The sequence below is a fragment of the Epinephelus moara genome, chromosome 24 (assembly GCF_006386435.1).
Source record: "Epinephelus moara isolate mb chromosome 24, YSFRI_EMoa_1.0, whole genome shotgun sequence".
Classification (NCBI taxonomy): domain Eukaryota; kingdom Metazoa; phylum Chordata; class Actinopteri; order Perciformes; family Serranidae; genus Epinephelus; species Epinephelus moara.
Genome location: NC_065529.1, coordinates 11,280,650 through 11,306,752, shown reverse-complemented (window position 1 = coordinate 11,306,752; position 26,103 = coordinate 11,280,650). Strand labels below are relative to the sequence as shown.

The 26,103-nt window shown below is 39.8% G+C and overlaps 1 protein-coding gene across 3 annotated transcripts in view; it reads left to right on the top strand.

Annotated features, from left to right (window-relative positions):
* The first annotated feature begins 581 nt into the window (after positions 1-581).
* nfasca (neurofascin homolog (chicken) a) overlaps positions 582-26,103 on the top strand; it is a 136,796-nt gene continuing 111,274 nt past the window's right edge. For all 3 annotated transcript variants that reach the window (XM_050037639.1, XM_050037638.1, XM_050037640.1), the window contains exon 1: positions 582-888. The gene's annotated coding sequence lies outside the window, so the exon portion shown is untranslated. The remainder of the gene's footprint in view (positions 889-26,103) is intronic.

Sequence of the window (26,103 nt, the reverse complement as noted above, 5' to 3'; positions counted from 1 at the left end):
AAAAAAAAAAAAAAATCTAGTTTTCACTTTGTAATTATGGGGTGTTAAGTGTAGGCAGATGAGTGAAAAATAAAAGATTTAAGTATAAGGCTATAATCTAAGAAAACAAGTCTGAAGACTTCCTGAACATTCTGTATGTAGGAAGATGATGTTCCCATTCTCAATCCTGCATACAAAGCTCTGATTGGTTGAAACAGGGGAAACCTGTTCCTTGATCATTCTTGGGGTTCGATGTTTTTGTTATAGGGTTACTAAGGGGAAGTTTAGTCATAGTTTAGTTAAGTTTACCATTGAAAACATCCTGCTTCAGTCTAACAAATATCCACACCTTTCCTTTGAAATAGAGAGGAACCATGCCTCTGTGATCTCTCATACACCTATGGATTGTGCAGACATTGGCCACTGTGTTTGAATTGCATGTGTGTGTGGGACATAGCTTGTAATGTGTGTGCGTGTGAGTGTGTTTGACAGCAGTGGGGTATGTGTGTGTCTCTGAGACTCATAAATAATGTATGAGATGGGAGGGTTGAAGGAGAGGGGGCGGTGACAGATGGAGAATCAGTGTGTGTGTGTGTGAGAGAGAGAGAGAGAGTGCGCGGACAGAGAAACAGCGAGAGCAAAGAGAGGGAGAAAGGGACAGAGAGTGAGGGAGAGAAAAATAGATTGGGTGAAAGAGATGGACAGAGTGTAGTGTTTTCCTTCATTTTTACAGTTGTTACATCTGTTGTGTTTTTGTCTTTGTGGTGGATTTGGCTGACAGACGCTCAGTCTTTGTGTTTGCTGTTTTCTCTTTGGCTTCTTGGATGCTGAAGGATTGATCGGGATGGAGATACAACACAGTCATCCAGCACTGCTGTACACCTGGACGCAAGAGCAGCACTGACAGAGGTACTAATGTCTGTACACTCTGTGTGTGTGTGTGTGTGTGTGTGTGTGTGTGTGTGTGTGTGTGTGTGTGTTTGTGAAGGGGAGAACTTTCAGTTTTCCACTTTTATTTTATGCACAGATGTAGAGTTTAGCCACATTTTAAGCAAACACGAGGATGTCAAATTCACAGTCAGCAAATTTTTTACATAGCACTGAGTCAAAATCTGCGGTTACAGTGTAAAGTGTGTATGGGAAATAACAGCTTTGTGAAAATATTCCAGATTTTTACTGGGTTACTTAAAGGCTCACAAAGACACTTGTTTGTTGAGAAATTAGTTTCAAAGACAGCAGCATGTGGATCAAACATAATACAGTGTGCTGTGCTTTATGATGGGTTTAAATCCCTCACAGCTCACAGTCTTTATCCCTTGATTGTTTTCATCTCCTCACTAAATATCATCCTGAAAGACCACTACAAAATCTGTTAAACGTGTAATTCAGCCTGGTAGTGCCCGCTCTGTGTGAGTGAATGTAGGTGTGAATCTTCAATTCATTGTTAAACAAGTTATCCTGCACGGCATGTGATATACTCGAGTCAGCGTTATTGTGGATAGTACGCAGTATGTGTACTGTAGCTGCCAATTATATCACACCTTCATCATTTTAAATGATTCATTGGAAAAAAGATGCTTAATATTTTATCACCTACATACATCATCTGAATTTTATCTTGTTGTTTTAAGTGAGAAATGCATTGTGGTTACGCCTGTCTATACTGCTAAGCTGCACACACACACACACATGCACACACTGATTAGTCAGTCTGCCACTGTTGATTGGGAAAATATCGATTATGTCTTGTCTGCATGTTACCTCATTGGTCACAATTACTTTTAGAGCTGCTGTCTGTCCATCTGTCTGTCTGCATTTTTGTCTCTTTCTGTTTATTAATGATGTTAATTTCTACATTTGAAATGCATTTAGATATCTGCCTCATTCTCAGACGCTCAGTGACAAACATCACACAGACATGATGTGATGTGGCCACTGTCGGCCATATTGGAGTTACCCAGGTGTCATCACCACTGATACCAGTTAATTGTTTCATACAAATTATTGGCAATCTCATGACAGTTGACTCCTAATGTTAGTGGTATGGTGTGGCATTTTGCTGAGGTGTGGACTCGAGTCACATGACTTGGACTTGAGTCAGACTCGGCTTGTCAAAATCATAGAAGACTTGCAACTCGACATGGACTTAAACACCAATGACTCATGACTTTACTTGAACTTGACTTTACCTTTCCCCATGCCTGAAGATGAAAAAGTATGTTATTGAAAAAGTGTGCCATGAATCATTTCACTTTTTGTCATTTTCTGACTCAACTAACGTCGAAGCTATTCTCAGCAAGTCGACTTTTAATTCCCAAGATTAACCACTTTGAGCCAATCCGACAACATCAAACCATGAAAAAATAATATTACGTCACTGAGCGCCAGTTGGAAAAAATTATACCAAAGATATATCCTTCATGTTCAAAAACTATGCTTTGGTCAGAGAAAACAAATTGGTATGAAAAAAACCTAACAAGGACAAGACAATGTCACCTCTTCTTTCTTATGATTCAGTTCAGTTGCACTTGTTTTAATACACTATGACTCGTTGATGAATAGAAACACAAAGTTAGGACCTTAGACTGGACATGGAATTGTCAGTCTTCACTTGACTGCAAAAATTAGAGACTTGCTTGTGACTTGCAACACAATGACTTGGTCCTACCTCTGGTATATAGCAATACTTGACATTGCTTTGATAATATATTTAGATCATATTTTTTGCTGGCTAGCCTTTTGATCCAAGTGTCATCAAAAAACATAAGTATATGTATATTAGTAGGCCTGGGACTGCTGTTTAACAGATGAATTGCAACAGTTTTTTTCATTCAGACATGAACATACAATCTTCCTGTACCTGACTGGTTGAACACACTCCTCACTGGGCTCAATTTTTTGGATTTTTAAAGCTCCCATGAAAAAAAAAAGATGTTTAAGTGTTTTTTTAATTACATATGTCCTGTGCTGATCACCTACATGCCAATATCTATCTGGGTATTCATATTGGTATTTTAGAGTTTGTGCATAACCGCACTCAGCACTATTGGCCACTGTAAACACCAATCTCTGTCAGTGACAAGTCCCGCCCTTGCTTCCTGCTTTTTACAGGAAACACAGAAATATACTGAAAGAAATTGCACTCTGCTAGCCATTTCATGGGACCTGCCAGCTGTCCTGAAAATGTTGTCAAATTTCTCCTAAACTAATCTACCAGTATTGTAAAATTGACCATGCGGTTGTGGTGTCATGCTTGTCCAGTGTCTCAAACGACTAGTGTAAGTAGTTCATTGGGTTCAGGAGTTCTGAGAGGTTTATGAGTCATGTCATCTAAACACTTTCTATGTTCTTTGATTGATCTAATACTGGCTGGTCTAGCCTCAATCAACTTTCACAGCAAGTGATTTTTTTTTTTCCACAGTGAAAACTTGAAGCCAAAACCATCTCACAAGTTGAAGTCTTACTTTGCAGAATTCAGCTTTCTCTGTATCTACCTTGAATGTTATCTGTTATATAATATGTTACATTATATTTTACACAACAAACAGCACATCGCATTTAGTATAGATTTTCCTATTTAATTTAGTGTCAAGTCTGTGCCTTTACACATTATTTAGAAAAAGGCACTGAAAGCCACACAGCATTCATTTATATATGATGTGGAGTGTAGACAGTAAACTGTGTCACATTATTGTGTGAACATCTTTTTAGCAGTGGCTGGCTGTGCAGCACTGTGGGGGCGTTACCCTGACATTTAACCTTTTCTCAGGTCAAAAAGTCACATCAATAAGGAAGAGACTGGTCTATTTATTGGAAATGATTCAGAGAGAAGAAATGTTCTGCTGCTCCTTTTCAGTATAACCTGTCTTTACCTCATGGCCTAAGTCTAACCATACTGTACGCCCCCTGTGTGTGTGTGTGTGTGTGTGTGTGTGTGTGTGTGTGTGTGTGTGTGTGTGTTTGTGTGTATGTGTGTGTGTAGGAGGCCTAAGTGGCTGTAGTGACGCAGAGCTGTCTGAACATGCTGTTTGTTTGCCACGTAGGAGGATTTTAATACTGAACACATTACACACATTTACACACAGCTCTTTCACAGATGTTTATTGTGTGTGTGTGTGTGTGTGTGTGTGTGTGTGTGTGTGTGTGTGTGTGTGTGGCATATGAAAGTGGGAGGATTATTGCATTAATACATTTCAAGTGTTTTTTTTTTTTTGCCATGTGCAGGTGTGTGTCTGTGTGGTGGATAAGTGTTTGTTGAGGGATGCAGGAGGATGGACAGCAGTGCCAGAGCACACACTCACACACTCACACACACACACATACACAAATACAGTCATGTCTTTGTTTGGGCGCATTGTGAAGAGGAGGTTAATGCACCCAGAAAATAGAAAGAAAGAGGGAGAGAGAGAAAAAGAGGGAGAGACCCTAATGGACAACGACGGGCCTTTCACTGCAAATATTTGGCCAAGAGGTTTCATACTAACATTTAACATCCCATCCCCCTTTCTCTCTCTCTCTCTCTCTCTCTCTCTCTCTCTCCCCCTCTCTCTCTCCTCCCCCTCTCTTCATGGCCAAAGGGAAAAGATCAGAACAAATTGTCACTCTGTGATCTACCCACATTACATGGCTTTTTTCTAGAAAGAACAATGCCCGAGGCCATGTGTCTGATGCCAATCATGTGGTTGTTGGAAAGCAGTGAAACGGATGTGAATTTGATTAAAAATTGTCATGTGGATCATTTTGACATCAGTAAATCATTATCACAGTCATTTAGAGACATAATGATATTTACTGTGGAAAAACAAGCAGCCCTGGCTTCTATTTAGTATGCTCACACAAAGATATTAGACATTAGCAAATTACATTAAAACACTGTCTAAACATATCCAGATATTTTCCTCTACATTTGGGCCTCTCGACCACATGCAAACAGAGTTTTATATACCTGAAACAGATATATTTTAAAACGCCCTCTAAGGTGAAGATTTATCAAAACTCCATTTACTGTTTGTCTGTGTGGCCTTTGCAAACAAGAACAGCAATGGCGGACTACCAGTTTGCTAATGCTTTGTTTTACTGCTTGGTCTAAAGACGACGAGTTTCAGTGTTTATATCGGTGACAGACATGAAAAAACTATATGTATCTTTTTTTAACTTTTTGACTAACTTTTTAAGTAACATTTTTTTATTGTGAAAGTTTTAGAAATACAGTAGTTACAGCAGCATGCACCTCTGAAGCAGTACAGCAGCAACAATGCTGTCTGTGTGAACACTGCTCACGTAAGCTTTTGGGGCCGTTTTAGCGTTCTGGTGTAGACAGAGATATTTTGTATAACTAGGTTGTGTCGATAGAAATTTATTTTAAAACGGAGAAAAAAATTAGCCGTTTACAAAAATATCTGGATACATATAGACAGGGCCTAAGTGTCAATGTACAGTGCTAATGCAGTTTAGTATTACCCTCATGTAGTGCAGTGCAGAGTCCTGCATGGGTCTGATTTTTTTTAAGAACTTCTGAACCTGACCTGATGCAGGACATTGGTGCAGGATAAAGTCAGGATGGCAGATAGGTGCACAGGCACTGGACTCCCACTCAGTCTGATACTGTACTAGCGGTTAGATGCTTTAGATTTTTGAAGCGCTTATCTTTAGGGTTGAGACTATTGGTTGGGCAATTGAGTTGCATTAGTTCCAGGCCTAAGATCTATTGCCCTAAAGATTCATTTGTTTATATTTGTCATATCAGCAGCAGGATTCATGGCAAATGTAGTCTTAGTTGGACAAGTTGTGGAACGAAACATTACTAAAGATAGCACACTTTGCCATGCTAACAACAACAGCATCCATTCCCCTTAATACAAGAGATTTTGTGCCTCTTTGTGAGAAGTTCTATGTGAGATTTGAACAGTAATGCATATTTTCACTCATAAATTAACACTCATGGATTGCCTATGTCATTGCATTGACAAAGATCCACCCACCAAATTCTAATTTATTTATCACCTCATGCTGATATATGTATGTTAATTCATCGCATACATTATAGGGACTTACATGAAGTTATTTAAGGATCTTAAGCCATATAATGTTAAAATCAGCAGTTTGACTGGGTGTTACATGGACCTATTGCAAAATGCAGTTTATAATAAAAAAGGAATACTTCACCTGCAAAATGATCAATTGTGTGTCAGTTACTAACTGTGTGTTACCTTAAAAAACATAGGGTGAGTAACTGATGTACAACCATGATTACAAACTACTTCACTCTTGAATGTAAGTGTTTTTAACTGTTCTGTTGTTTGATTGTCTGAGCCGTGTGTGTGTGATCCTTTCCTTTGTATGTGTATGTGTATGTGTGTGTGTATGAGTATATTTATATGCCTGTATATATATATTTGCTCTTACTTTGTTTTGTTATCATATTTATTCTGTTGTAACTGTAGACTTCATTGTAAATGAGGGCGGTCCCTCAATGATTTCTCGAGATTAAATAAAGGTTGAATGAATGAGCATATGTTCCTTTTGAAGGTGAAGTATTTCTCTGTTTAGCATTTAGAGCATACAGTCAAGTCCTAGTTTGGCAGATGTTGACCAAACTCTTGAGTCCAGCTAGAACAAAAATCAGAGCCATCCATAAACTGATGTGGTTATAAATGCAGTCTGATCAGTCATAACAAGTTGAACCTGCCCTGTATGGTCATGTATCATGATGTAGCTTGGACCAATCAGGAGCTTGAGTCTCATGCAGCTGACGGACAGAGCCATGGTCTGTTTGGAGACCAATAACAAGAAAAATAAACGCACACATTTAGATGAAAAACATCAGTCAACACAGTTAGTCAATGTAATTTTAATTTGGTCGAAGGATTTTCAGTCAAAGGTGAAACAGCACACATATGATGGGTTATAGTGTGATTTGCCGGCCTTCGCCTTTGACTTCAATAGAACAGACACCAAACTCTGGATCCAATGTGAAATTTAAACGCTGTCACTGATGTCATGACCTTTCCATCTTTTATAGTTTCCTTGGTAGCTGAAAGGAAGTAAATGGGACCAAAGCTGTTGCTGTAGCAACAGAATAGTATTGAAACAGCCTATATACAATAGTAGGTATAGAAGCATATTTTTTCATCAGTCTCCAGGCTGCTTTACCTCTGTATTTCGTCTCCATCACCACTGCTTGGACTTCTACATTTACGTAACTGTAGAGATTTAGCTGTAGATAACTTCTCTTTTGCCATGTCCAGTTAATCTGTTGGCTCAAAGTGTGTGTGCGTGTGTGTCTCTCACAAGTGTGTGTAGCCAGATAGCAGCGGATAAGCCGCTGCCTCATCAGCAGAATATTCAAACAGAAAAATCATGGCATGCAGCAGAAACCAAGTTCCTGTCATGCAATATTCTGTCTGAGCTGCATGTTGAGAACTAAAAAGTGCAAGGTTATCTCCTGTGCTGATGGTCCATCTCACATGAACAGAATAGAAGAGGCTTTGGATTACAGATCTATGGATCTATGGAAGTGATGCTGTGACTTTTTTTCAGCGCATGAATTATTGTTTCAAGTAAAAATAGTCTTTTTTTTATTACCTAATAATTCTTTTGTGATCCTACAAGCTTTGTTTTCCTGTAATTACCATGAAAAGAAGCTTGTTTAGTCACCATCAGGGAATAAATATATTGACAACAGGAGAGAACTGTGTAAGAACAGATATGTTCCTCCATCAAGGCAAGGAAAGTGAGATATTCGAGAAGCAGGATGATAATGTTTCTGACACTGTGACACTTGTGTTACACTGGCTGTCTTTTGAGAGGTGTTTTAACAAATGTGCATTTCCCCACAACTAAATCTGCACATTAATATGCAGCAGAATGTAGTCAGGGATTATGAAAAACAGGTTTTAAAACGGGAAAATGGGTTAGATGAGTGAGAGATGGAAAGATGAGGAAGATGTTAAAGAAGGTCAAGACCCAGAATTGCCTGATTCCAGGTGGGAATACAGATGTTGTGCTCATGAGCCAGGTACTTAACCTATATTACTGCACAGGCATCCATATGTCTGTTTGTGGTTGATATAAGGCCTGGGGACAATCTGTTACACTATGACACACTGTCAAAGATTAACACTCAGACACAAATGCTCTGGAGCGAGAGGTGGTAACCTACAAAAATCCACGGAGTTACTGAGACTGTTTGGGTGCATGTGTCCTGTCAGGTCAGAGCTGTGTGCTGCTGTATTTATTTTCAGAGGATGGATGTAGATAGAGAGGGATGGCAGGCTGACAAGGGGGACACATTTTGGTCATTTTGCTAACAAAGCGGAAAGCATCATATCACCTACTGCCTATTAGAGCAAGGTTGCTTGGAAATTAGACTGCAGTGCACTGTTAGTGAATGGGATTTGGTGGTACACATTTTAGTAGCATATTTAAAGATCAGATGGAAGGAGTAGTTGAACTTTTTCAACAAATTGGAAAGCTACCGTTCTGCCAAGTCATCCTGTTACAACAGCACTGGGACCTAAGCCACTCAATGACTGGATGCCTATTTATGATTAGGAGACTTTTACAGTGTTTTTTATAGTTTACCCATAGAAAAAGGACCCAGTAGCACCCGAAGAACATGGATTAAAGTAAAGACAAACACCAAACACACAGTAGAGTCTAATTATTAAGTTGCAGGTCCAAGGTTTAAATATTAGTTTGAGTGTAATCTTTTACAAAATTGTGTAAAAGGCAAAAAAAACCCCGCCTGTGACAAAAAGATGCCCGACCATTATTCTTTTGCTAAACCTAACCATACAGTAGGGGTGCCAATATCGGAAACACTTGTGTTATGGGTTGTATTAGAGGGTAGGAGGCAACATCGTATGTGTTCATAAAGGTTTGAGGATTTGTTGGATTGAATGGACTGGGTTGTTAGCATGAGCAGTGATAGCCACCTTAACTTAAAAAAAACCAAACACTTTAGGTGCATTTCTACCACCTGTTTTTGTGTGCATTTTCAATTTGGGCAAAACAAAGCTTGCGTGCAAATGCCAAAAATCAGAAAAATTCTCAAAATATTGCAAAAAAGCTTTTATGATTAGGGAAGGTGGAAATGTTGGTGTATTAATAAAAGCTAATGCAACTATGCGCAATGGAAACAGATTTAGTACATGAATGATGACATACAGTAGTTGCGTACATTCATTGTCATCTCTGAAGGCTTTTAATATGCTTATGTATGCAGACAAGGTTGTTACCAGAGCACTCCCAAGAGCAAAGGGCTGTAATATTAGTTGTTCAAAGCACTCAATGTCCATTGTCCAGTGTGCTCTCTGTTATTACATATCCATTGTTTTCCTAAGAGTTTTGACTGGTGCTCCTTTAAAAAAAAATCGGCTGGACTATTAAACTATTAAAAACTGGCTATTAAAAGGTGGCCCTGTGATTGAATGAATGAATGAATGACTATTTACATGCGATCTCAGAGATAGGTAGTAGAAAGAACATGTTAGTGATGTGCCTCCAACCAAAGATTGAGAAAAAAAAAATCAGAATAAGGGAACTTGAGGATCACTACTGACAATAATGAAACAGTAAATCTGCTCTACCAGCACATCTGTATGGACCTCTTCTTGAATTGTGTCATAAATCCATTATATTAAACAGGGTGATGGCTGCCCTCAATCTAAAAATGCAATTTGGGGGTGACTTGTTCTCATGTATTTTTCCACTCAATGACTCTCTTGATTGGGGAGGACTCAGGGCTCAGCTTGCCATTGGCCATTGCTTCACTCAGTCGTGAAATGGTTCCTTTAATTTGTGACCAATGCTGCTGCTGCTGCTGGGATAGCCCCTCTCATTTGAATTCACCCACTTAACAAGATATGACATATGGATATATAGGGTTTGTGCTTAAGCATAAATTTTGTCTGTTATTCCTAAATGATATTTTTCATTTCTAGATCTCCACTTCTCATTTTTGTAGCGTTTGTTACCTAGCAAAATGCTTCGGATAACAAAGTACATTAATAAGAGTGTATGTCAGTCATATGTTTGACGTTGTTTACCATGGTGTCTTTGTGGATTGGCTCACACGGCAGCTGGTATTTCTTCGGCAGCTTCTGAAATGTGTGGCCCAGGGTGCTGTGGATGCTCTCACATCATCCTACAGTTTTAATCTTTGCCTAATATCTCAGCAGAATTACATTTGCATTTTTGAAAATCATCTGAAGTAACAGGCTGAGTATGACTATTTCAGTTAGAGAAACATAACAAAAACCAGGCCCTTGCTGCAATCTTAAGTTTCAGGAAAAGTTATTCATGCTTTTAACCCTACGACTAAGTACTGTTTTGCCTTAGTAATAATGGTTATAGACCAAATAACTTTTTAAGCAATGTCACTGTTGCCCACAAATTTTCAATGTTGGAATAAAATCACGAGAGTTTTACCTCAGTTGGTTCACGTGTTTTCAATAGTTTGGTGTAAGGTGGTTATAAAACCTGAGTTCTCTTATGTCAGCCTTTTTTGCATCCCACCATCATCAAAACAAACATTCAAAATTATTGTACGTGTACGCTTTGTTGTTCCTTTGACTCTGCCCTCAAGTGCCACCTATTGGCTCTATCTATGCCATCATAAAGGAAGCATGGAAATTTGAGGGCAGGGACATTTACAACGTCTGAAACGGACGTATCTATTTTCGTATGTAAAGGGAGTATAAATAAGCCTTAAGACGGTGGTGTTCACACTTAAGCAAAGCTTTCATACACACATGGCCATGCATTTCAGGAGGGGAAAAAACTACTGGAAAACAATTCTGTAAGCCTGGTCAGGGTTGTAAGAGCCATATTGATATTGGTAAGAATCGTATGGTAGTTTTACTTTAAAGATGTGGAAATGCTCCTTTAAGGTATGCCTTTGATGATGTCACAGCCAAACAGCCCTCAGAGATGGTTAAGCAGCCAAAGGAGCAAGACAGTTTTTTGACGGTGTGCCTAGTTGAGCCAATTAGGAGTGAATCTTGTAACTTTGTTTTTTGATTGACTGACTCTGTGGTCAGTCATTTTAAATGCTGCCATTACTGACTCTTTGGCGGTAGTGGAAGTGTTGTTGTCAGTGACCTCTATTTATTTATTTATTTATTTGCTGGAAAAGATGATGAAGGAGAGCAGAGAAGCACTGTACTTTTGCTTCAGTGTTTAAGTCATGTTTGGGATCTGGCTGGACATGATGGCTTGATAGTTTGGACTTAGGCTCAGCCTCTTTTCAGTAGCCCCTTTTACACAGAGATTGCACTATAAGGCCACTTTAAAGTCCCTACATTCTGTGCATTTTTGCACAGAACCAAACAACGGCAGTTTCATTCTGCTCCCATGTGTTATTTTAGACAGCATCCCAGCCTTGCAGATGCACAAGAGGCGTGATGGGCCTGGTATGAAACACATCAACGTCAGCCTATAGTGTGACATATAACGTACACGTCAGCAGCGCTTTATAAACAATAACAAGGGCAAAACATTGCAATAACAATCAGTTATCACCGTTGTTATATGGTGGCTGATCTTGTCCTCTGCTTGGAGGGTAAGGAGCTCCCGGACCTCAGTGTTTTCCCGATTTGCGGGCATTTTTGGCAGTTGTTCTTCTTTGAGTTAGCTGCTAACTACTATCAGTTACTTTTTAAACCTCCCATGTTGGGTCGCACGCATAATATCATGTGATGTGATGATCCTGTTCTGCTAGCTGTCCCATTTATATAGATCAATTCAGCACTGACGAGACAACTCTGTCCCCTGATTCCACCATCCTACCCTCTATACAGAACAGTGCGCAACATTCCCACCTTGAACAGGTAGTGTAAAAGAGGCTGTTGACTTCTTGTTTCCTTCAGGATATTGTTGTTGCTTTTAAGTTTAGAACAGCCTGCCTCAAAATCTCAGAAGCAAAATCAGGGCAACATTTTTGAAAATCATCATGCTCTCATTGCATTCTCCTAAAATTATAATTTTAATGTGTCATGTAGTCATGTAGTTAATGTATTTTGTATATAATACTCAGGGCTTTGTGTACAACACACACTCTGTCTGACTCTTATTAGGGGTGTGTGTGTGTGTGTGTGTGTGTGTGTGTGTGCGCGTGTGTATTTGGTACCTGATACATATCTACAAAGTGTTAATTAGATTTGTCAGCAGCTCAAACACTCAACCAGCAACCAGCCCTCATGCAATTTTGTGAGCACACACACACACACAGACACACACACACAGACACACACACACACACACACACACACACTCTTACAGACTCAGCAAAAAAACCCCACCTACTCTTACAAAAGCATGCGCGCGCGCACGCACACACACATACACACACACACACACACACACACACATCACCATCCTGTCTAATCCCCTTAAATGTGTGTCCATACACACTCATACAAAGACACACGTTATCACACCTTTTAACCACTCCACCAGAGCAGTAATCACTACGCACACACTTGCACACTGACATGTCAGTCATTTTAACACCATGGCTCCCTCAGGAGGGGGGGTCGTGAAGGGGGGGTGGGGGGTGTGGGGGGGGGTGGGGGGGTTCCCTCACAGTAATCAAACGTGCATGTGCACACATGCACTTTATCTCCCAAACATAAACACACATGCACAAACACACACACAGGCACACACTGAGCTGTTGGTGTGTCAAGAAAAAGCCAGACAGGAGGAGCTGAGAGGGGCTGAAACAAAGAGACATGTGGTTCTGGGAAGTTGAGATATTCTATAATATCTACATGTATCTATATATTAAACAGCAAACATGGTCTTAACACAGGAGAGCAGCTATGTTTTGTATAGGAGGAGATGAAGGAGAGATGGGAGGGATTGATGTAATATCATCCTACATAATGAATGAATAGAGAGGAAGATGGAGGACAGGGAGGTGTCTGTTCACTGTGTCCCTTTAAGTGGACACACATATCCGATAATGGACCTAATGTCATTTTAAAGCTGTGCAAGAGAAAAAGAGCAGAGAGAGAGAAACCTGAGAAAATAAGATGTGGTAGTGGCATAATCATGGCAGAGAAATTGAAAAGGACAACTGTTTGTGTGTGAGTGTGTTTGTGTGAGAGAGAGAGAGAGAGAGAGAGAGACAGAAAGACAGACAGAGAGAGAGAGAGAGAGAGACAGACAGACAGACAGAGAGAGAGAGAGAGGCTGCAGTACAAACCAGCCAGTGGTAGAATTACTTTAATCACCGTGGTAACCTCAAGGCAAAGGGCCCACGCTGGCAAATTAGGCCTGGTAGTCAAGCTCACAGAGCAGCGCACACACACACACACACACACACACACACACGGAATAGGTCGACATAAGGGGCTCTGTCAAGGTGGTTCAAGATTTTATGTTTTGGTGTTATTATTTTATTAAACGCCTGTACTGTTAATTTTGATAAATTGAACAAATTTGACAAACATTTTTCTAACAGAATAGTACAACTCTGAAGCTGACTCACTCCACATTACATACATTATAAATGCCAAAATTTGGAAATATCTAATCCAGCCAGTAAGGCCAACCCTTTATTAAGAGTTTGATTTTTATAAAAAAAAAAAAAAAGGAAAGAAAATGTGTGCTCTGCCTCTTCATGACATATTAATGGAAGCCCTACAGATGACCTCAGCAGTCCACTGAGTATTCACACACACATGCACACGTCACATTAATGTACAGCCTACACTACTACACTACATACTGTATGTGTGTGTCAAGTCTTTGAGTTGTCTTTTTGCTAAAATGAGAATGAATATTATTAGGAGAACTAGCATAATGTTTTTTGTAATGACATGCTTAAATTGACCTGAAACTTTTTCTGCCTCCAAATACTTTTATATTTAGGATTTTTTGAAGTTGGGGTGTATGAGCTACTTATTCATAGTCAGTGTATTACATACAGTGGCTAGCAGTTGGCACATCCCCTGTTTGGAGAAGCAGATAGTACCACCAAGGAAGCTAAGCAGTGTACTGCTGTTGATGGAAGCAACAGCAAAACATATTTTAGCCACTTAAAAAAGTCAAATTCAGTTCAAGTGTACGCAATATTTAGAATATTTTCACCACTTTATCTTGCTTCAGACAGCCTGCTCCAATCAGTGATGACTTCAGTTGCCCATCTGTGCCTTTTCCAAGCAGGACTCAGTTGAGAGAAACAGTTATTTAGGCTTGCTAAATACTGGAGCTATGGGTCTACTGCTGCCTTGATTGGTTGGTTTGTTTATGTTATTGTGTGACTATGGTGTTTTAAAAGGTCAGACTCTGTGTTCAGCAATGTTAAATTACAGTTTTTCTCAATGGAGTCTGGCTTGAAGAGAGTCAACACAGTCCAACTCCCAACTTGTCAAATACAGACGCTTGGTCAGTGGCCCTACACATCAAAGTATGAAGCAGTAGGCATCCTTGTGTCACTTTGGATGCTCTTGGACAGTGTGTCAATTTACGCTTGGCATTGTGTCTTTTAAAAATGTATTTCAGTTTTCACAGGCAATATGCAGTTTCTTCTCAGTAAATGCATACAGTCTCATTTCAAAATAAACTTAGAACACAGGTAAAATCATTTTTAGGTTTACTTCCTAAGGTTTGGCAACAAGAGTGTATGGTTAGGTTCAGAAAAAAATATCATGGTTTGGCTTGAATAAAAGTTATTACTAACATTATGTCACGAGACAAACGTTACATGACATATGTCACTAGAGTAGTATGCTACACATACTAGCACATTATGTTGCTCTTTCTACTACAATAGTTGCCCTGCACAAAACATGCTGCAACCTGGTGTGTCTCAGCGCCACTAAATGATTCCTATGTGCATCGATGTCTGACGCTGAGGACCACTGACCAAGCATCGGTATTTGATAAGTTGTATAGATGCATAGATGGATATGATGGCCTCAGTTTCCTGTTGGAAATTGCTGTCTGACGGAATGGCAGTGAAAAAGAGGTGAAAATATTCTAAATATGGTGTACACTTAAAGTGATATTGAATTTTGTAGGTGGCTAAAATGTATTTCCACAGCAGTACATTGTTTAGCTTCCATGTTGTAACTGTCTGCCTTATGTTGACCGACATCTACAGTCTGTAATACACTTACTATGGGTAAGAGCCTCATATAAGCCCACCTCAAAAAAGTCCAAACTGTATCTTTAATGTGTTTAATACAGCATGTTGAAGATCAGATTTAACAAAAATCTGACTTTACTGTTTTACTTCTTCAGTTCAAACTGGTTCACACAGCAAGAGATGTTTATGTATTTATTATGGTGTTGTATTTGAATTATTTATTGTGATTTTTGAATAGATTAATGAATTACTATTTAGTGTCTTACTGAATGATACTTCCACATATGCTTTTAGCTTCATCCGATGATGGGGGTAGGTTACTTTTAGAAAACTGAACATTCACTACCAACAGCTTTTGTCCAAATGAAGAGTCAGACCATCAAAGATTCAGATTTGTGTGATGCCTATACTTTGTAGCTGCATAACAGCAACTAGTCATTGAATACCACCACTTTGTCAGTGATTTTTGTGTCAGACACTGACGCCAAAAGTCACCTTTTGTGCAGTATGATACACTGCAGGATGGCATCAGGTTCAAATGCTGCTGCCAATGATGTAATAAGAGGAGCTGGAAAGTCCCTATAAGGTGGGAGGTGTAGTGCATGGGTATTTCACCCGGTAGCCCACTGTTCACTTCTGGTTTGAATGTAACGCCAAACCATGATGTTTTTTTTCTAAACCTAATCACGTGCTTTTGCTGTCATTCTGGTGTTGGTAGTGGCATCTTTGAACGTCAACAGCAGATTGAGAAGGAGGATACCTGGCGTGTGATATGTAAACGTGTAAGCAAGAACTTGGAAGAGATCATATTGGTCTTTCCCACATGATCTTTTGCAATCTGAGTGACGTGCTATGGTTACCGGTTGCATATGATGGTATTAGGGCATAAAAGGATATTTTTGTAGCACATGCCCAACACCACGCTAGATTCATGTTTATTCATTAACTCTTTCAGTAAGTCACTTGGGAGCTTACAAGGCAGTCTGCTTGTTTTCCATACCCATCTTTGACCTTGCTATTAGGCTGTTTTTTTTTTATTAATTAGAATATAAAGCAGAAACACTAGCTTCTTATTGAGGAGGTTGAGATTTTGTTTCTGTGTGTACAGAGAAATGAAGACAGAGAGTGTTTGCTAGGAATGCAATATGACTGTGGGGTATTATTGCTCAGTGCACCTCGTTCCCTGTGAGGTCTGGGATCCATGCATATATACATGCACTCACACACTTTGAAATAATGCCTCCTGGATCATACACTTGCCATTTTTTGCTTTGCAGCTCTTGTTGCAATAAAACACACATACACACACACTGAGATAAAACACAGTGATTGCACTTTTGCTCCATCCCTTTCAGGCCTGTATGCTCTTCCTCTCTCTTCCCCCCTACACACACACACACACACACACACACACACACTCCTCAGATGCAATGCTTTGATAATGGCAAACACACCTCTAGCCTCACACTCCCGCTGGGCATGGTCTCCCAATTCACCTCCTCCTCCTCCTCATCTTCATCCCTTCTTGCTCCCTATCACATCTCCCTCCTTCGTCCTCCCCTTACCTCCATCCCTCCTACCCCTTGTGGGGCTGTTGCTAAGGAGCCATGGTGACCGGGGAGTTTTCTTATTGGAGGAGAGGAGAAAAGAGGAAGTTGAAAAAGGAGGATGGATGGAGGGCGTGGGTGTGTGTGTCTGTGTGTGTGGGGGGTGTTGCTGGAGGGACCAGTGGTAAGAGGAGGAGCACGGAGTGAGATCCAGATGTGCTAATGAGGTAGCGTGGTGAACAGGCATCGCCGCAGCAGGTGATGGAGGCATGGAGGGAAAGATAGGATGCATGTATTGCTGGATTGGAAAAGTGAGGAAAGATAACAGGAGAGGAGTGAGGAATGAGTGGAATTGGGAAGGAGTGATAAGACAAGTAGAAGGGACATGGACCAGGAGTGATAGAAATGGTAAATATATAAAAGATGGAGTGATGAAATAAGTTAAAGAGACAAAGAGTGAGGAGTTTGACATTAGATGGAGACAAACAACAGTCAAGTATGATGAGATCGTGTTGGCAAAGAGAACAAAGGATTGACAGAGATGAGAATAAAGGAGAGGAGAAGGAGGCTAAAGGAAGAGATAGAGAGAGAGAGAGAGAGAGAGAGAGAGAGAGAGATAGAGAGAGAGAGGTAATTTAAGATGGGGAGGGTGAATAGCAGTAAGGGGGGGCAGGAGGAGGGAGAGAGAGAGCCAGACTGTAGCCTTCATTTATTTTGGCTGGCACAAAGGAACATTACCTTTGGACACACACACACACACACACACACACACACACACACACACACACACACACACACACAAAATCTTGTATTACTATACATGTGAGGGCCTGCCACTGAAGGCTCATTTCTGAACCTCAGACTAAATCTAATGAAAGTCTCAAACCCAAACCTTGGTCTTACAAGAGCCATTCGCCTGTTTCTGCATGTTTGTTTGTATTTCACAAAATCTGTTTGTATAAAGCAACTTATATTTTGCACATGCACAATCACTGTCAACAATCTGGAGTTCAGAGACTTGTTCAGGACATCCGCTTTAATCAGCCAACCTGCTCTGCCACCTGAGCTACGAATGTTATTTGGTTATTTGACCTTCCAGTCAGCAATCCATTTCCATTTTTGTCAGTATACAATACCACTCATAGTGCCTCATTTACCAATATCTAAAGTTTTTTCTTAATTTCTTTCTTAAGAAAGGTCTCAAGAAAAGGCTACATCAGATTCATGAAGTGTTTTTGAATGGCAGCGTTGTTAACACCTGTATTCCTATTATAATAAATCCCATTGTCTTTGTAAGTTGACAGTGGGTGCCACTTGATCTTAAATAGCATAGGTTAACGCCCCGCAAATCCTCATAAAAGGGTATGAGACTACAGCAGAGGAAGAATATGGAATCAAAAAATGTTTTATTGCAAGTAAAAAATGATTGATTAAAAAATGCAAATCCTAAGGTTTTGTTTGCGAGTAATTTTTTTCTGTTTGCAAGTCAAAAAGTTTTGCGAGTAAAAAGTTGAACCTGGTGGGCGGGGCCTAAACTGAAAGCTGTAAGACACGCCTCTATTGGCCATTCTCAATTGGAATGACAGCTTGCAAAGCAACATGGGAGTTCTGAGGTTCACGGAGAATTCAGTGCGGGAGCTGTGGCGAAAATCAATGAGCAGGTATGTTTATACATAACTAATAATAGCAAGAATGTTTTATTTGAACTGGTGCATGTAGATTGCTTTTGTTTTGCCAGGGCAGAACTATTTGACGACGTAATGGTTAGTACCGTCGATGCTCTGGGGTGTAGCAGTAATGCCGACTGTCGAGTGTTTCCAGTGGGAGAGAGGGAATCGTGGGTGTAGCCCGCTCTTGAGCCATGTCAAACCCACCAATAGAAACTCTTCTCTCATCCATCAGCGTAGGCCCCGCCCATTAAGTGCAGTTGAACTTGCAAGCAAAACTTTAACTTGCAAAATGACCATACGTTTTTACTTACAAACTTGATTTTTGATTGCAGTTCAAGAAATATGCTCTCAAGTTTTATATGATTGCAACAAAAAGACACAAAAATACCTCCTTAGAAGAAGGAGAGGTAGAAAAAGAAGAAGAAGAATTGGTGAATGTGAAAATCTTTGTGAAAACTGTGCGTGTAAGTGGGTTTTAAGGAGAAATTTCCTCTTAAGAACGTTGAGTGAATGAGGCACAGTGTACCTTTAAAATCTTTTGACTGTTGATTGAACAAAACTACTAATTTGAAGATGTCATGTTGGGCTCTGGGAAATTGTGGCAAACAATGATTGATAATGACAATAATTGTTGCAGCCTGAGTGGATGATGTGGGAATCGGCTTGCAGTCTTGAATGTGCCTGTAAAGTTATCAGTGATGATCCAATCGGCTTGAATTATGGTTAAAGATCGGAGATTTTTAAGCTAATAACTGTAAGCCAGTCTTTGCCTCTGTCAGCTTAGTGTCTCTGTGTATGTCCTCTATATTAGTCAATACTGCAGAATACAAATTATGTCTACTGCCAACAGAGAGTGCCAATTCAAGAAGTAGTTTTTTTTTCCAGCATCCCTTGTGGCCTCACCGCTGCAGCCTATACGCATTAATTCCAGTTGTAAAAATGTTTGGCAAAATATATGAACCCTAAACTCCTGTATACCACAAGATGATATCATTCATGGCAACATTTTATTCATGCTGACCTGCTCCATTTAACACAGACCATTCCAGACTGACTATGATCTTACACATCATTTGTCAGGTTATATCAGTATCGTAATCGGGCTGTGCAGTGGTCTCCTAGTAGGGCGTGGACAGTTTTGTCCTCTTTGTATTTGTGAGGACATCAAGAATAGAAGCACACACACACACACACACACACACACACACACACACACACACACAGGTAGGCAGGCAGGCTGCAGTGAGGATTCAGCCTTAATAAGCCTTTTCCAGTGGAGCAGAGCAGCAGCAGTCCTGTCATAAGCCTCTGGCTGAGCCCTCAGAGCCGACCTAACATTTATTTAACCTCCAGCTGGCTGCAGCCCTCTCATCTGCTACAGTGCATGCTTACTGACTCACTGCTGCAGTCTGATGGCCCGGCTGTGTGGACTCTGAGCTAAATACTGTACAATATAAAGAGCATTATTACATATGGACAAAAATCTATGATAATGGTCACATTAACATGACAGAAATATTACTATGACCACCACACCATATAATCAAATGGTTAAGTCGTGTCTTAAGCAATATGGGCTGGTAAACCTAACATGGTCTTTTTGCTCTTCAATTCTTTTATGCCATATTGGAAAACCTTTAGCAGTGCTGGTGAACATATTTGGCTGGCTGCCAGCTCCCAGTGGGTGGGTGTGGTTTTTGACTGTGAACAGTGTGCCTGGAGGGATCACTAAATAGCCTCTTTGTATGTCATGAATACGTGATGTCGTGACAAAGGTGAGAGGGGACGTCTTTAGTGTGATTTGGATGTCAGCAGGAGGTCTTCAATATTTCAGATGAAGGATGGAGGAGGAGGGTTCTTTGTTGAGTCGTGTAGAGACGTACCAAACAAGAAAACTGCCACAAAGCCTTGCTGCAAACAGGTCCTGCTAGTTGATTTTATATTTTATTGCTTTTGAGCTCTCAATAAACAGGAAGGCTGACATGAATAGAAATGACTGTTAAGTTGCCTAAACATTTCTATAACACACACAAAAACAGACACATTTCATGTTCTGTCAAAAAGTAGTTTTCTTTAAAATGTAGTTATGGTTTAGGGAAACATGAGAGAAACAAACATCAAACACATGCCAGCATGTCCTGGATCAGCTATGTTCATATCAGGGGTTGTCAGGTGCAAAATCACTGCTAACAGCTCAGTGGAGGAAGTCAAATATTGGCCAAACTATAGAGGTAACCTACTCCTGCTTTTGAGAAACTGTATTGTTATGAGGACAGGTGAGAGGTCAAATCAGAGATGATGCGAAGAACTATTCAGTGTCATGACTTTTGGCTTATACCTCAACTCAGCTTTTGTTTCATTGTTTTCATTAAGGAAAGGGTAGGAATGAAGGACACGACATGTACAGTACACATCTTGAGTTTGTATTGATAATATTGAAAATACAGAGAATACAATGATACGATACAGGGGAAAAACAAGTCGAAGTCATCCTGACAGTACAGTAATAAAAGATAGTTCAGAGTTGAGGGCTCCTGAATGCAAAAAAAACCATCACCTTGGAGCCCTGCCACACCAGGCTGTTGTTTAACGTCAGGTTGTCGGTCAATGTATTGTGAGAGAACAGTGCGTATGATATGAGAGTTATTTCCTCTGAGGCAGTTGCAGAACATAAACGCTAGTTGGCTGTTGGCTGTAGTTGATGTGTTTAAGTGCAATTTTTTTGTAGAGACACAGGTTATGTGAGGCCAAGCATAGGCACTAGTTCTTCGATGTGGGTTTAGTGTGTCTCGGCCTTTAGTCTTTAGCAGGGACTCAGGAACAGCCATGGCTGAATACAGTGTTGTATTTATGTTGTTACTTGTGGTACATAAGTTCTTCAATTATCTGCATGATGGGCAGGAAAAAAATCATCAAACATGAACGCAACAGTGACACCATTCAGTGCGCCTGTGGAAAGGCTCCTCAGCTTGGGCAGTCTGCGCTGACACTGAGGAAGACCAAGTTGTCTGACAATAGATTTAATGATCTCCTCCTCTTGAGGTATAACCAGTATAAAGCCATGGTTTGGTGAGAGAGCGACTCGAGTGAGTTTGATTGAGCTTAGACATTTAAAGGTTTTTGTCATCTGATGATGTAAGGGAGGCCAGTCTCTTATATTATTTTATTTACTGATATATTATTTTGATGCAATTAATATTTGCACTAGGCAGTGTTAGGAAGGCATTTTTCTGTGAAGTGCTCTTTGGGCTGGTTTTCACTAACTTTGCTGTCGGCTTTGGTGATTTTACTTTATTATTTATTATTAAGGAGATTTGTTAAGTTAGTGTGGTTAGGTTTAGGAAAAGAAACATGTTGAGGACATACCTAAAATGACTCAAAGTTCACATGGTTCCAAACACGTGACTCCAGAAGGAAGTCCTGGGTGAAAGCCTGTTCTTTTGTGACCCATCCACCACCCCAACCTGCTCAGGACTGCTTCCTTGTTTACTGCCATCAGCACATTGATCACATGATCGCAACCTTTTAACCCTTTGAAACCTGAGCAAATTGACTTAATTTCTTTTTAAAACATGGGAAGAAGGCAATGAGCAATAAAAGAAGAAATGACCCAAAAAATGAGCAAGAAATCTGTAAAAAGAGAAAATTATTTAAAAAAAACAAGATAATCAGCAAAAAACAAACCAGAAAATTAGCAAAAAAACAACAAAATTCAAAACAAGAAAATTAGCAAAAAACCCCACAAACAAACAAAATAATCATAACAATTCTGTAACATAATTTTAAAATGTTATAATAATAATATTAAATGGAAAATATAGTTTTATCCTTACATTTTTCTTTTTTCCCCAGTTTTTTTTTTTATTATTTCCTAAATCTATTTGGTTTCTTCCTTTTTTTTGCAATTTGTGGGGCCTTTCTTGCCAAGTTGCTCAATCCTTTTTTTCCCATGTTTTTTAAGGAAACTGCACCAATTTGCTCAGGATTCAAAGGTTTAAATACTCGTGAAAGGTGTCTGAAAGCAGCAGAAAGAAAGTGATTTTACTCCAGGTTTCAAAGGGTTAAAATACCTGGGATGTGTACAAATTTGGGTGCACTGTTTTTCATAAGAAAACATGCAAAAACCTTGTGAGAACAGCGTGTGTGTTCTGGTCTTCATTCACATATGTATTCTTCAGTCTAGACTATTGGCAGCGTGTGTGTGTGTAAGTGTAACACACAAGGACAGACAGGAGGATTGACCTCCTTGTTTCTTTGTGAGGCAGTGTTACAACATCTGGCACATCATGAGCCCTTCTGTCTTCTCTCCACCCTTTATTTTCATATCCTTTTGTCTCTCTCTCTCTCTCTCTTTCATGCTTCTTCTCTCTTTATCCTTTCAACCCTGATCTGTTCATCTTACAACATTTTACTCCCCACGCATTTTTATGTCTCTTTGACTCTGTCACTGGTATTTTTAGATGCACAGATCCAATTTGATCACTTTTTCTCAGCTCACATGGAAACAACAGTGTATTTGCAACCCCTAAAAATACCCTTATGTTGTTTTAACTGTTGATTCAGTGGCATCCAGCCACTGTAATAACTGTCAGTGCTGCAGTCGCCAGTCATATACTATGTGTTTCTTTCTCTTTTGTCTCTTCTCAAACACCTTATCTTTCTCCCTCTCTGCCTCTCTGGTCCAGTCTGCTGATGTCTTGCTGTCTCCATCTTTAACCTCTTTCCCTCTTGTCTCTCCTCCCCCAGCCTCCCTCTCTGCCTGCCTGCCCCCATCCAGTCTTTGCGGGTGTGATGGGTAGAAACTGACAGGGGGTAACGAGCTGATTGGGGTCCCCCCGCCTCTTGTATTTCCTGTTCAGACAGTATGAGCTGAAGGAGATCTGGGTGGCTTGACATGATGTGGTTTTGGTTTCTGCTCTGCTTGTTTTTTTTTTCGTGTGAAGTGCTTTCTGTGAAAACTATTGTGAATATGATCACCAAATACATATTTTTGATCAGGGCTAGACTGATACAGAGTTTGTGGTTGATATTGGTCTTCATCTGATATGATGCATATAGCGCAGTTTGACTGATTTCATATTTATCATTCCAGTGATTATTATAGTGTTGGCTCATTTCAAGCTGTCCTTCACTGCCTCACACTACTGTGGTGTGCTTTGTAATCTGCAATTGTTAACTGTAGACCACTGTCATGGAGGATACAGCAGGATAAGCACAGGTGTTATTACATTATTGATGGACCAGAAAGCAATGATCCAGCATGAACAAAACCAGAGCCCTGGAGGTGAAACACCTGGATGGAATGCAGCCATGATTGATGTTAGTTATTATATCTGTGTTTAACAGGTCAAAATGTCTGCTGTGAGAATGGTTGCTCGTTAACGCAAGCTTTACTTTCCATTTCATCTGACAAACTGTCACCCAAATAAAACAATAACATAAAGTTTGCCCTGAAGAACAACACATAGAAGCGTTTTCTGATGTGACACCCATATCAGCAGTGCAACTTTGTTTGTGCAAGTAGCTTTCAAATCAGTTAAGTAAATCTGATTTATGATTTGACAGCTCTATGGTTAAGGTTTGGTTAGGTTTAGGGAAGGATAATAGTTTGAGTTAAAATTAATAACTAGTTAAGGTTAGGGAAACATTATGGTTTGGGTTAAAATAACTAGTTTGTTAAAGTTAGGGGACTTTTGTTGGTGTGGTTACAATAATAAACACTTGGCTAGGTTATGGAACATTTGTATTCATGGTAAAAAAAGAAAGCAACATCGGTTGGGAAGGGGAAACAAACAGAGATTTCCTGTGTTAAAGCCACTTAATCACCAAATAAATGTTGGCATTGTATGTTTCTGCAAACCACAGATATGTTACATTTGTATTTTATTATGAAGCGGATACACTGAAAATTTTCAACAATGTTGTAGTTAACATGTGGTTAGGGTTAGGCACAAAAACAGCTTGGATATGGTTAGGAAAAGATCATGTTTTGGGAGCAGCGATGTCTCAGTAAAAAACAACTTCTTTTCGTGGTACCCTGTGGCTATCCCCGCTAGAAAAACAGCTTGCTGATTGCCACAAAACATCCATGTTTAGAGCCTAAAGCCCAGTTCAGACCAAAAATTTGCAACATGATGGGTTGAAACAAGGGACTTACAATGGGAGATGGTGTATCAACTCTCTGTACCTCTGCTCTAATTTCCAGCTTTTCAGGCTTATTTTGTGGCTGAATATAATAGGAGCTTCTTAAAACATGAATGAGGATAGTGATAGTGAGATACTGGCTAAAGTTGCATTTGTAGTAATGATGAAATGGTAAAAAACATAAACAGAACGAGCATCAGATGGTCTGTATTCATAATAAATATGTTACAATAATATAAAAAACAGAGGGCTTGGCGGAGATGGCGCAACTGCTGCAGCAGCACCTGAGGTCATTTTGACTTGACCAGTGGACCTCACTACAAGCTGATTGGCTATTGAAACACGTGATGATTTTACTTCTTAAACAAGATGCCGATGATTTGACCATCAGAGTTGCAGGTGACATTATCAGCCGGCTTAAGCCAACCTCAGACCGGCCAGTTCACACCACTGCAAGTTATCTCTGCAACGTTCTCAAATGGTTTAATCTCATCGCGAATCTTTGGTTTAAACTGGGCTGAAATTTGTCATTTTTTAAATTTTTGTCATTTGTTGGTTTTAAACCGTGGTCTGCAGCTTAGCAGGCATCTTGCCAAGGTGACACACCATCCACCATCTCCTCCACTTTCTGATGATAGAGTCAGCTCATATACTGTTACTTTAGCCCCATTTCCTCAGAGTAGTACGGTACAGTGTGGTTCACTTCAGTACGCTTTTTTTCCGTTTCCACTGCGAAAAGTTGTGGTTGGTACCAATGGAACTTTTCCTAACCGTTTTCGGTACCCGTTCTGTTGTGGTACCTAGAACATGGCTCATGTGCAAATGGATGGCTATGGCTCATGTAACCACTGTTCATATCATGGAGAGTTTAATTAGTAATCTGTAACTATAAAATATAAGGATGTTTTGATGCCTCTTGCCGCAGTTTGGTGGAATCGGGGCTTTTATCACTTTGAAACATTGATGGGATACGTATGACACTTGCAAATGTAACAGATTTGCAGAAACATACAATGCCAACAGGTTCTTCTGTCAACTGAGTTGGTTAAAGTCCAGTGCTTTGGTATTAGTTGTATATAAACCCAAGTTCTGGGACACAGGGTTGCCATTTTAGTATTAAATACTGTGGAAATACAAGGAACATCTTTGTATCAAAGCTACACACTGTTCCGTAAAGTGCAGGTTATGGGAAGCCCCTGCTAACTGGAAAGGAGCTTATAGAGTTTTATGACGTCTAGTTAAGCAGAAAGCTGCTGAATGAAAGATAACATTTCTGCTTGTGCATCAAAAATATTTTTAAATGGTCTGTATTGAGCATGGCTGGTCCTCTGTTACTTTTAGAATTTGTACAGATTGGTTACTATCAGAATCACAAGTATTTCCTTTTACAAATATGTGATTTGTATCCTTAAGTTAATTAGTCTTGCACACAATTGACGCCCCCAAATGCTGCATGTGCATACTATACATAGACTTTAGTAGTAGTGCTAGTAGTAGTAGTAGTAATACTGTTGGGTTTTATAGTTTACATTATAGTGTTTTTCCACAATTTCTTTCAGGAAACGGACTATTGTGGATGTTTTTTATAGATCAAGATATTTTCATTAAAAGCACAAAGTATCAGCTTCAGTCCATTTGACCAATCAATCACAACTTTGCATCCTCT